The sequence below is a fragment of the Bufo gargarizans genome, chromosome 5, assembly GCF_014858855.1.
Source record: "Bufo gargarizans isolate SCDJY-AF-19 chromosome 5, ASM1485885v1, whole genome shotgun sequence".
In the NCBI taxonomy this organism is placed as follows: Eukaryota; Metazoa; Chordata; class Amphibia; order Anura; family Bufonidae; genus Bufo; species Bufo gargarizans.
The window spans coordinates 309,832,251-309,845,895 of NC_058084.1; the positions used below are offsets into that span (position 1 = coordinate 309,832,251).

The following is a 13,645-nucleotide window of genomic DNA, read 5'->3' on the forward strand; positions in this document are numbered from 1 at the left end:
GCTGGCTCTTACTGGGAGAAGCCAAAGTGCTGGGTGGGTGGCAGTTCCCCACGTTCCAGGCCAGGTCTTGGTTTGGGCTATAAAACACAGGCAGCACTGTCAGGTGGTAGAAATTTACTCCTATTTGGCAGTCTCTGTGTTAGGATCTGGGAGTTTGGGCTTGGGTAAAGGCCTGCTACCTTGTTGTTGTGAGAGCAGGTGGTTTCTGCTATGTCCAAGGACTTCTGCATTGCTGCATGGTGTGAACAAACACCAGACTCAAGGTGACTGTTTTCCTTTAAACTGACTATTTGTTTTGCTTATCCTTATGTGAATAAACACCGAATTGTTTAAGTTAAAGATGTTGTCGTTGCCTTTATACTGCGTCCGCAAGCCTGTCTACCAGAGCAAATCTCCACAATACATTACAATTTTCATATATAATTTATAATGTTATGCCTGGCAAAGATCTCCATAAAGGACATTGTTCATTGATTGCACTGGACAGTCATTTGTAGATTAGATCAATCACCTAGGAACCATGACATCAGATCCGCTGTGCTTTTACAACCCTCCCTCCCCTTCTTCTTCCTGAGTCTTGTTACAGTTTCACATACAGCAGAAGAAAGCTGCAGTAACTGGCCACTACCCACCTGAGAAATCTACAGCTGTGACAGCTTTGCAGGAAACAGAGACAAGTGCAAATAGGGTAAGGGTCTCTTTACAGCCCTCTTTAAGAAAAATCCAAACTTACTATAAGAAAAAATATTCCTGTCAGCAACCTAGGTTGCTTCTTTATTTGTCTTGTATATGTGTATATCTCTGGCTTTGGAATATCTGGGTATACAGTATATGCAGTTCAGCCGTTGTTGCCAGTTCAGTCAGGGAGAAAAGGGTAAAACATAAAACTACTGAATTACATAAGAATGCTTCAGGGCAGGACACTATTTGTGGCTGTGAAGCCATACAGTACCCGCTATCAACAAATTCAAAACGAAAAATCTCCAGCACTCTGTAAAAACTTCCTTATTGGAAAATCCTTAAAAATATCTTTTATAGTATCTCTAACCTCACAAGATGTTCAGCAAAATGGAACTAGAGAATTAACCCTGTGTTGTTCTCACATGATGTTCACTGCAGTATGCATAGGGTTAATTCTCTAGTTCTGTTTTGCAGAACACCTTTTGAGGTTTAGAAATTCTATAAAAAGTTGATTAGTACATAAGACCACTGTACCACGATTAAGGACATGTCATACTATGTTTGAAACGCGTAGGTATGATTTTAATAGTTGTACATGATGTTTTTAAAGGGAGTCTGTCATCACAGTTTCACCTTTTTAACCCTTCCCATAGCTTTCTAGCAGCATTACAGTTGATAAAAACGTTACCTTTAGGCTACTTTCACACTAGCGTTCGATCGGATCCGTTCTGAACGGATCCGATCATATTAATGCAGACGGAGGCTCCGTTCAGTACGGATCCGTCTGCATTAATAACTTAGAAGAAATTCTAAGTGTGAAAGTAGCCTGAGCGGATCCGTTCAGACTTTCAATGTAAAGTCAATGGGGGACGGATCCGCTTGAAGATTGAGCCATATGGTGACATCTTCAAGCGGATCCGTTCCCATTGACTTACATTGTAAGTCTGAACGGATCCGCTCGCCTCCGCACGGCCAGGCGGACAGCTGAACGCTGCAAGCAGCGGTCAGCTGTCCGCCTGTCCGTGCGGAGGCAAGCGGAGCGGAGGCTGAACGCCGCCAGACTGAAGCAGTCTGAGCAGATCCGCTCCATTCAGACTGCATCAGGGCTGGACGGAGGCGTTCGGGTCCACTCTTAAGTCCACAATTGCTTTTAAGGCTACTTTCACACTAGCGTTCATAGGTCCGTTCGTGAGCTCCGTTTGAAGGAGCTCACGAACGGACCTATGAACGCTAGTGTGAAAGTAGCCTTAACCCTGGGTTCACACTTGAGCGTTTTACAGCGCGTTCCTACGCGCTGTAAAACGCACAACAAGGAGAAACCAATGCTTCCCTATCAGCATGGTTCTCACCTGGGCGTTTTACAGCGCGTACGATCGCGCTGTAAAACGCCCGACGCTCAAACAAGTACCTGACCCTTTTTTTGAGCGTTTGTCGCGCGTTCCCGTACAATAGACTTTCGGGAACGCGCGACAATGTGTGCACGGCTGTCTCTGTATGTGCGCTTGTAAACGCCCGTACAAGCGCGCATACAGAGCGCTCCTTTCGGAACGCTCAGGTCTGAACCCAGGGTAAAAGCAATTGTGGACTTAAGGCGATAAGGCCGAACTGTCTGGGCACCTACAAGGTTGACGCCGCCCATGGGCACTTGCGGGCCCTCATTTGCATATCCTACTAAGATGATATTTGCCAGTTTTATAGGTCCACGATTGCTTATAAAAGGTAACGTTTTTATCAACTGTAATGCTGCTAGAAAGCTATGGGAAGGGTTAAAAAGGTGAAACTGTGATGACAGACTCCTTTTAAGGGTTTTCCAATAAAGATGTTGTACCTGTTTCTGGCTCAGGACATCTAGCATCCAACAGAGACAAATCGCTGAACATAATCAGTTTTCTTCTCTGTACCCACTGCTTGATCAAGACCACAAATACGGCTTTTTACTGAGGGGTCTAGGCTAGGCAGCTGGCTTTAATCGATAATGATATGTACCCAAAATGGTGCATTAAAAACTATAACTTATCCCTCATACAGGTACATTGATGAAAAAGATTAAAAGTTTTAGTTCTTGGAAAACAATGATGAGAAAATTTGCGTGGTCACTAAGGGGATAAAGAGGTTGCCTGAGCGGTTTTATTTTAAAAATGGGAGAAACACGGCTATAATAATAATAATAATATTAATAATAATAATAAAAAAGATACCGTACTTACCCCCTCAAGCACCTTCCGTTTTTTATACTGCATCACAAACAGCACCTGGGGTGGCACTGCAGGAAAAATGAGCACTTGTAATCAGGTTCCCGGGCATGTTAAATGTGTATATATATATATATATAAATATTTAAAAAAAGACATGTGATAAGGCTACTTTCACACTTGCGGCAGTGTGATCCGGCGGGCAGTTCCGCTGATCTGCCGCCGACTGAAAGCATTTGTGAGACGGATCCGGATGCGGATCCGTCTCACAAATGCATTGCAAGGACGGATCCGTTTCTCCGCTTGTCATGCGGACCGACGGATCCGTCTTGTACATTTTTTCACATTTTTACCGATCTGCGCATGCCGGAACGATGGATCCGGCATTCCGGTATTCTGAATGCCGGATCCGGCGCTAATACAATCCTATGGGAAAAAATGCCGGATCCGGCATTCAGGCATGTCTTCAGTTTTTTTCGCCAGAGATAAAACCGTAGCATGCTGCGGTTTTCTCTTTTGCCTGATCAGTCAAAACGACTGAACTGAAGACATCCTGATGCAAACTGAACGGATTGCTCTCCATTCAGAATGCATGGGGATAAAACTGATCAGTTATTTTCCGGTATAGAGCCCGTGTGATGGAACTCTATGCCGGAAAAGAAAAGTGCAAGTGTGAAAGTACCCTAACATGGATGTAAAATATCCAGTTCAGTCAGAAGCTAAGCTCTTTTTTTTACGCTAAAATATAAATGATTCCTCATACAATCATAAATTGCCACAGATTGCAAGAACCTGTTCTCACATTATTGTGTCTCGGAGACACAGCACTGAATGTCTCCATCTGCTTCTCCCTGTACTGGTGCTGTAATGGTGCTCACCATCTTGAAATGGTCCACATTTATTGACTTTTAAACTTACAGATGGGTCCCTCACCTTTTCTTGAATTTGGTTGTCCAACGCTTTACAAGTGATGGCCTATCCTCCAGATAGGCCACCACTGTCTGTCTGATCAGCAGGGGTCCGAAACTATTGCCTCCCCCACAGTGTTTTCATGCCTATTTGTTTTCTATGTAAAACTGAAGTTTTTTTGTTTTTTTTATGGTGACAATTTGTATTTTTACGGTTTAGTTTCCCTTCCTTTATAGGACACGAGCTGTTTTCAGAGCCGGACTGGGCTTCCCTGTGGCCATTATATTGATTTTCCAGTCTTACCTGTCTTTCTGCATGTTTAACAATGCAAAATGAGAAGCTAAAACTCACAAGAATGCAATAAGCGGAGAAGGGAAATTCTCACATACAGTAGACATTTTTTTCTTTACGAAGTAGTTTGCATTCCTAGACTAAATGACTAGTTTAGACTCTAGTCTGAAACTGCAGTTACCAGTTCGCCCACCCCGATTCTCATCTCATTCTGATCATAGTTGTTAATGTTACTGGCAGCGAGGCGCCTTGGGGTTTTGCACTGCATCAGACCAGATGACGGTAAAAAGACTTTTGGGGACATTTATCAAAACTGGCGCTAAGGAAAACTGACTTAGTTGCCCATAGCAACCAATCAGATTACACCTTTCATTTTTCAGTGCTCCTTTGGAAAATGAAAGGATCAATCTGATTGGTTGCTATGGGTAACTAAACCAGTATTCCTTTGCACCAGTTTTGATAAATGTCTTCCTTTGTGCATAAAAAGAAGAAGTCTGAGGCACTGATAGTGTCTCAAACCTGTGCATAAAAGAAGGGCCAGCGCCAGACTCCAACATTATCCAAGATGATTCCAACTTTAATTCCAAAATTGTGACACATTTTGGGGACAAAAACATTGATACAAGACACATGAATGGCTATATGTATGCTGAATAAGCCCTGTAAGACACAATTAAAATGCGTCCTGATGTATGCATGCTTTTCCATTTGTGTGGGAGTGTGATTGGCTGTTATGTGTCATCTAGGACAGTGGTCCCCAACCTTTTTTGCACCAAGGACCGGTTTCATGCAAGACAATTTTCCCAGGGACCGGGTGGGGGGGAAAGGGGGAGGGGGTTCTGGGGCTGGGCCTAGGGGGTGGGCGAAGCTGACCGATTCACGCGCATAACAAAACACAAGGTGCATATTAAAATATATAACACTATATAACGACTATATAAACTGACTATGGTCTCTGCTGCACTGGTCTCTGCTGCACTGTACCGTATTTTTCACCCTATAAGATGCACCTAGTTTTAGAGGAGAACAATAAGAAAAAAAAAATTACACCTCAGGTCAGACCAGCAATCAGACCCCCAATGTTAATCAGACCTCAGATCAGACCCCCAAACGTTTAGCCATCTATCAGCCCCCAATGTCAGCCATAAATCCCCCCCAATGTCAGCCATAAACCTCCCCAATGTCAGCCATAAACCTGCCCAATGTCAGCCATAAACCTCCCCAATGTCAGCCATAAACCCCCCCGATGTCAGCCATAAACCCCCCAATATCAGCCATAAGCCCCCCAATATCAGCCCTAAGCCCCCCAATGTCAGCCATAAGCCCCCCATTTGCCCCTCATGTCAGCCATAAGCCTCCATTAGCCCCTCATGTCAGCCATAAGCCCCCCCCATTAGCCCCTCATGTCAGCCATAAGCCCCTATTAGCCCCTCATGTCAGCTATAAGCCCCCCATTAGCCCCTCATGTCAGCTATAAGCCCCCCATTAGCCCCTCATGTCAGCCATAAGCCCCCCATTAGCCCCTCATGTCAGCCATAAGTCCCCCATTAGCCCCTCATGTCAGCCATAAGGCCCCCATGTCAGCCATAAGCCCCCCATTAGCCCCTCATGTCAGCCATAAGCCCCCCATTAGCCCCTCATGTCAGCCATAAGCCCCCCATTAGCCCCTCATGTCTGCCCAATGTCCCCCAGGTCAGCCATCAGCCCCCAGTGCAAATAAAATAAAATAAACACTTACCTCTCCTAGTCACCATCTCGATCCTCTTCATTCATTCTGCTGTCGGCTGGCTGTGTATAGCGGCGCACAGTGTGAGGTCACAGAGAGACCTCACGCTGGGCGCAGCCCTGCACAGCCGATAGCCGAGCTGAGGACCAGGAAGTGGTAAGTACAGATCCTTCACCGCTTCCTGGTCCTTTTGTACTAATGAAGCGCTTCCATAATGGAAGCGCTTCATTAGTACAGCGTTAAAGACTGCCCTGATCGCCGCGGCCCGGCAAACCATCCTCTAGGTCCTGGGCTGCGGCCCGGCGGTTGGGGACCGCTGATCTAGGAGTCTTCTTAATGGCTTGGGATTATAACATAATGGGTTAATATGGAACACACGACGCTTAGCCCCCAAACTATATGTATACAATATGAATACTTTTTACCAAGTACGATTAGACCCACCTCCAACAGTTTTTCATCATAAAGTCCTGTAATCAAGGGCGTAGCTATGGGGGAAGCAGTGGAAGCAGCTGCTTCGGGGCCCCGAGCTTAGAAGGGAGGCCCGGGAGCAGTGGCAGGGCCTTAGACACAGCAGGCAGCGTATGGTGGAGGGCAGCATTGAAGCTAGCCTATGCTGCTACCTTAAAAAAAATCTCCCTGGAGCTTCCTTAAGAATCCCCCCCCCACACACACACACACACACACACTCACCGGTTTGCTCCTCTTCACTTCCTGTCATATTACAAGCAATAGTGCACTTTGCATACCTCCCAACATTTAAAAAGAAGAAAGAGGAACAATATATGCGGCGCAAATTTGTGCCAAACTAGGCAACGCCTCTAACTGCCCAAAACTTAACTAAACACCTAATCCCAACCAGTCCCCTAAATGCCCCCACATAGTAATTATTCCCTCTTTATGCCACCACACAGTAGTTATGCCAGCATTGTGCCTCATTTGTAGTAATTAAGCCCAGATATGTGCCCCCTTACAGTAGTGATGCCCAGATATGTGCCCCCTCACGGTAGCAATGCCCAGATATGTGCTCCCTCACAGTAGTATGCCCTCCTCCCCCACTCACTCTTGTCCTGACTAGACACTGACAGCTGTTCCCCCTCACAGTAATATGCCCGGATATGTGCCTCTCACAGTAATATGCCCAGTTATGTGCCACCTCACAGTAATATGCCCAGCTGTTTCCCCTCACAGTAATATGCCCAGTTATGTTTCCCTCACAGTAATATGTCAAATCTGTGCTTCCTCACAGTAATATTCCCAGTTGTGGCCCCCTCACAGTAAAGTAATATGCTCAGCTGTGCCCCCTCACAGTAAAGTAATATACCAAGCTGTACCCCCTCACAGTAAAGTAATATGCCCAGCTGGGTCCCCGCTCACAGTAAAGTAATATGTCCAGCTGTGCCCCCTCACAGTAAAGTAATATGCCCAGCTCTGCACCCTCACAGTAAAGTAATATGCCCAACTGTGCCCCCTCACAGTAAAGTAATATGTCCAGCTGTGCCCCCTCACAGTAAAGTAATATGTCCAGCTGTGCCCCCTCACAGTAAAGTAATATGCCCAGCTGTGCCCCCTCACAGTAAAGTAATATTCCCAGCTGTGCCCCCTCACAGTAAAGTAATATGCCCAGCTGTGCCCCCTCACAGTAAAGTAATATGCCCAGCTGTGCCCCCTCACAGTAAAGTAATATGCCCAGCTGTGCCCCCTCACAGTAAAGTAATATTCCCAGCTGTGCCCCCTCACAGTAAAGTAATATTCCCAGCTGTGCCCCCTCACAGTAAAGTAATATGCCCAGCTATGCCCCCTCACAGTAAAGTAATATGCCCAGCTGTGCCCCTCACAGTAAAGTAATATTCCCAGCTGTACACCCTCACAGTAAAGTAATATGCCCAGCTGTGCCCCCTCACAGTAAAGTAATATTCCCAGCTGTGCCTCCTCACAGTAAAGTAATATGTCCAGCTGTGCCCCCTCACAGTAAAGTAATATTCCCAGCTGTACACCCTCACAGTAAAGTAATATGTCCAGCTGTGCCCCCTCACAGTAAAGTAATATGCCCAGCTGTGCCCCCTCACAGTAAAGTAATATGTCCAGCTGTGCCCCCTCACAGTAAAGTAATATGCCCAGCTGTGCCCCCTCACAGTAAAGTAATATTCCTAGCTGTGCCCCCTCACAGTAAAGTAATATTCCTAGCTGTGCACCCTCACAGTAAAGTAATATGTCCAGCTGTGCCCCCTCACAGTAAAGTAATATTCCCAGCTGTGCCTCCTCACAGTAAAGTAATATGTCCAGCTGTGCCCCCTCACAGTAAAATAATATTCCCAGCTGTACACCCTCACAGTAAAGTAATATGTCCAGCTGTGCCCCCTCACAGTAAAGTAATATGCCCAGCTGTGCCCCCTCACAGTAAAGCAATATGCCCAGCTGTGCCCCCTCACAGTAAAGTAATATGTCCAGCTGTGCCCCCTCACAGTAAAGTAATATGCCCAGCTGTGCCCCCTCACAGTAAAGTAATATTCCTAGCTGTGCTCCCTCACAGTAAAGTAATATTCCTAGCTGTGCACCCTCACAGTAAAGTAATATGCCCAGCTGTGCCCCCTCACAGTAAAGTAATATGCCCAGCTGTGCCTCCTCACAGTAAAGTAATATTCCCAGCTGTGCCCCCTCACAGTAAAGTAATATTCCCAGCTGTGCCTCCTCACAGTAAAGTAATATGCCCAGCTGTGCTCTCTCACAGTAAAGTAATATGCCCAGCTGTGCCCCATCACAGTAATGTAACGTGCCCAGCTGTGCCCCCTCACAGTAAAGTAATATGCCCAGCTGTGCCTCCTCACAGTAAAGTAATATGCCCAGCTGTGCCCCCTCACAGTAAAGTAATATGTCCAGCTGTGCTCTCTCACAGTAAAGTAATATGCCCAGCTGTGCCCCATCACAGTAAAGTAATATGCCTAGCTGTGCTCTCTCACAGTAAAGTAATATGCCCAGCTGTGCCCCATCACAGTAAAGTAATATGCCTAGCTGTGCCCCCTTCACAGGCAGTAAAAAAAAATACATGGAGCTCCCGGCCACCCCCGCCCCTGCCAAGACCTGCAGTGTGGAGCGCAGACAGGGGAGGAATGATGGAGCAGCGAGCGGTCGGACGGCTAATGCTTCATCATTACAGGAAGCTGTCTCTGCTTTCTATGGAAGCAGAGACAGCTGCCAGAAAGCGGGACATACCTCCTCTGTACCGGGCACTGAAATCCGGGACTGTCCCGCAGGATCCAGGACGGTTGGGAGCAGGGGTGGACTGGGAACTTAAAGTGGCCCAGTTTTGTAGTTGTGTCCAAACAGATGGAAGGCAGGGCCAACAATACTAGATTGTGGTACATTATAACACCGCAACAGAGCCAAATACCACAGTTCATCACAAACTACTGTCGCCAGCAGCACAAAATACATCCTCAAAAAATTTCACTGGCCAGCCTTGAGGGGGGCTCAGGCGCCCCCCCGGGCATCGGCCCACCAGGAAATTTCCCTGTAAGGTCTATGGCCAATCCGCCCCTGGTTGGGAGGTATCTGGATCTGACAAATCCATCTAGCTTGCATAAAAGGTGTATGTATGTGAAAGGTGTGTGTGAATATCTATCTATCTAACCTAATATATCTTGTGTGTGTGTGTGTATATATATATATATATACAAAACACAAATAGTGCAGCAGCACAGTCAGAGCCAATGGACTGGGTGCAAATCCCCACAGAGGCAGGCCGCTCCTCCACGGTATATAGTAGACGAAAAAACGAGGCAGCACTTCCAGCTTCTAGTGTACGGGTGAAGACCCCAAACTTTAATCCAAGCGACGTTTCGGCCTACTCAATGAGGCCTTTATCAAGCTACATAACAGTGCAAATAACTGGGTATATATACCCACACTACATAGACAAGTGAGTGACAATCAGTGATTACACCTGTTAACAATCAAGTCACATGACATGGGAATGCATAGGCACATGGTGTTCAGATATAATAAACATAATACTTTTTCACATTTACGTGCATCAAAGGTGTACATCTTGTTCATAAAAAGATAAGTGATGTGCACAGCAGTTATAGTGCATATACAATACATAATGTATAGAGGATCCAAGCCCCTTTTATACAGTGACCATTATACAGTGCAGTACACACAGAGTTAAAATCATATGCTGCAGTTGCAGCTGAACAGTATTAAAAATTGGAGGGAGCTCACCATCTACGCACATTATGCTTGTCAACATCGCCATGCCTTCAGCGTTAGCGTCCCCCAGTCGGCAGTGCGCATGCGCCGGACCCGACAGCTCTGGCCGCGCCCCCAACAGCGCCACGCCCCCACGTCACGCTCCAATGGACCGCAGCGTCATCCACCGGAACGCACGCAGGAGCCGCGGCTGCTGGGGGAGGGAGGCCAGACCATGTGGTTCAGCGCACGTCACGTCGCAGGCGGGACCCCGCCGTCACCATGGCGACGTAAACAAGCCTAGACAAGCGGACGAGCCCAGCGCGGCCAGGGCAAATACATGCGCACAAATCCAGACTAACAGTATGGTTGGAAATGGCCAAGGGGGAGGAAAATCAAGCTTGTATATGCACTATAACTGCTGTGCACATCACTTATCTTTTTATGAACAAGATGTACACCTTTGATGCACGTAAATGTGAAAAAGTATTATGTTTATTATATCTGAACACCATGTGACTATGCATTCCCATGTCATGTGACTTGATTGTTAACAGGTGTAATCACTGATTGTCACTCACTTGTCTATGTAGTGTGGGTATATATACCCAGTTATTTGCACTGTTATGTAGCTTGATAAAGGCCTCATTGAGTAGGCCGAAACGTCGCTTGGATTAAAGTTTGGGGTCTTCACCCGTACACTAGAAGCTGGAAGTGCTGCCTCGTTTTTTCGTCTACTATATATATATATATATATATATAGATAGATAGATATATATATATATATATATATATAAAAATAAATAACGGAACCTAGTTATCTCGCCAATGGAGGCTTTTAAATGAGAAACAAGCCTAAGGCTTTAATGAATGTATGTGTGTATTCATACATTCAGCCCTATACCAAGGATGCAGTGCTTAAAAGCACTAACTACTAGACGCCATTCCTGTGGTTGTTTAAAAATAGTTCTGCTATTTTATGCTGTGTATTATAGTAAGCAAGAGTTTACATCTCTGTCTCATTTTCCGTTCTTCCGATCCATCAGAAGAACAGAAAAATAAAGATCCTGTAAAATAAAAATGGATCCCGTTGCATCGGTTATGCACATTTGGCCTCCGTTTGAGCCATTTCTATCTGAGATCCGTTTTTTAGACAGAAAGAAAAGTCCTGTATGGCCGAGTTCCCATCAGCGTTTAGCCTTTCCGTTATCTCCTGCTCAGTTATAGGTTCTGTTGGGTTCAGTTATGTGCCGAATCCATCCTTTCCGTTCTCCCTCTCCTATAACGGAGCAGAAGAAAGGAAAGGCTGAACACTGGTGTGAACTCTCAGATAGAAATAGCTCAAACGGATGCCAAATGTGCAGAACCCATGCAACAGAATCCTTTTTTTAAAGGATCAGTTTTTTTTTTTCGTTTTGTTTTTTACAAGAATCATTCTGTTTTATTTTTATTTTCTGTTCTTCTGACACATCAGAAGAACGGAAAATGAAACAGAGATGTGAATTCTCCCTAGTTACTTTTTTACATTTTTCTTTTAATAATGGTAACAGACCTTTTATTGGCATTGTATAGCTGTAATATTGTGCAAGGCAGGAGCCCACCTGAGAGGAGGACTAAAAGATTTTATTGTCAGGACCCCCACAATAGTATTATACAGTGACATGATATACAGTATATTTGTGGAAAACGGACAGAGTGTCAGCAGGGCCTGGTCTGGGAGTGATTTTGACTAGCTGCAGGATTGGGAGTTGCATGGGGTGGGGATTGTGAAGAAGTTGCCCATTTGCTGTGGAGTCCAGTCAGTTCTAGTTACACTACTGCCTGTAATTCTGAGGCACTGCAAAGAATAAATAATATCTTAGTTATTAACATGGCCACACAACCCTACACGTACAGTTATGTGCAGAATAATAGCAGTCTAACATCACTAATGTGTTTAAGTATTATTTTTGGCAGAAAAGATAATACAACACGGGAAAAAAAATCATGACTAGGTTTAGCCGAGTAATGGGCAACCAACAGAATCAACATGACATGCTCGCTAATTGGGTATAATTGACATATTTAATAAAAGGGGGTGTTCAAATTAATAGCCGTGTGGAGTTCAATTAGTGAGGTCACTCATTCTGTGAAGAAAGGTGTCAATTATGGCCCTTATTTAAAGGAGGGCAGCAAATATTGTACCTGCTGGTTTTAGGTCTTGCTCAGTGAGTAAAAGGGGTTGTTCCAGATTGTACCGAAGAAGTAAGAACTTTGATCAAGAAGTTGATTGGAGAGGGGAAAACATATACAGAAGTGCAGAAAATTAGAGGCTGCTCAGCTAAAATTATCTCCAATGCTTTAAGATGGCAAACAAAACCTGAAACACGTTGAAGGAAAATAAATACTGCCATCCGTGTAGATCATAGAATAACAAGAATGGCATAGAAGCATTAAGTGATCAGCTCCAGGGGAATCAAAGATCTTCAGTTACAGCCAAACTATTAGCAAGAAACCCTCGTAAAATACCATTGCTCAGAAAAGACGCGTTGAAAAGGTTACAGTTTGCCAAAGAACACATTGACTGGCCTACAGAGAAGTGGTGCATTATTCTATGGACAGATGAGAGCAAGATTGTTCTTATTGACTCTAAAGGCCGCAAACAGTTTGTAAGACGACCTATAAACACTGAATTCAAGCCAAAGTATACTGTGAAGACTGTAAGGGTGTGAGCATAATGGTTTGGAGATGTTTCTCATACTCTGGAGTCAGGCCCATTTATTACATACCAGGAACCATGAACCAGTTTTTTTTTGGTACATATCAAAATACTGGAAGATCATGTTGCCTTATGCTGAAGAAGACATGCCCTTGAAATGGGTGTTTCAGCAGGACAACGGCCCCAAACATACCAGCAAGCGGGTAACACCCTGGTTCCAGACCAACAAGATTGATGTTATGAAATGGCCAGCCCAATCCCCAGATATCAATCTGATAGAGAATTTGTGGAATGACATGAAAATGATGTTTTTTAAAGCCAAACCCAAGAATGCAGAAGAACTGTGGAATGTAGTCCAGTCAGTCTGGGCTGGAATATCTGTTCATATCTCGCTTCCTCTTGGGGGCGAAAAGCGCGTCGGGTTGGTGTCCTCCTGAAGCCCTTGGTCTGTATAAGTCTCTGTTTGAAAGCTACTTGTGTATACTGGCTATCGCCTTTTCATTGTTTCTCTTTGCTTAGAGTGTGTCATACCATTTTTCTTTCTCTAGTTTGGAATCCTTGGCACATGTTTATCAGCATGAGTATATAGGCCTGTGCAAGTATGTTTGTAGCATAATGGGTGTTTTATGTAGTTAGCATTAACAGACATTGTTTGTGTTTTTTGCTATAGAGCTTGCATACCCCATTGAGACTCATATATGCTGACCTTCTTGTGGCTTCTGGGGGGGGGGACCGTTTTTCACTATGTCACTTTCCTGCATTGCTGCTAAATTATCTATTATGTCAGATTTTGTGTTTTGTATGTCTTTAAACAATAAAGGATCATGTTATATTATATGTGTGTTCTCATATTTTTGGTGCGCTATTTGATATATGCACACATATGCAGCTATTTGTTTTTAGAAACTGCCCTCACCAAAGTGACAAATGACCTCCTGACAGCAAAATACAACAGTG

The 13,645-nt window shown here is 44.8% G+C and overlaps 1 protein-coding gene across 1 annotated transcript in view; it reads left to right on the forward strand.

The window, feature by feature from the left end:
• Window positions 1-559: 559 nt before the first annotated feature.
• Window positions 560-13,645, forward strand: part of LOC122938966 (leukocyte elastase inhibitor-like) — a 62,830-nt gene continuing 49,744 nt past the window's right edge. Inside the window, exon 1 of the mRNA XM_044294859.1 lies at window positions 560-688. The gene's annotated coding sequence lies outside the window, so the exon portion shown is untranslated. The remainder of the gene's footprint in view (window positions 689-13,645) is intronic.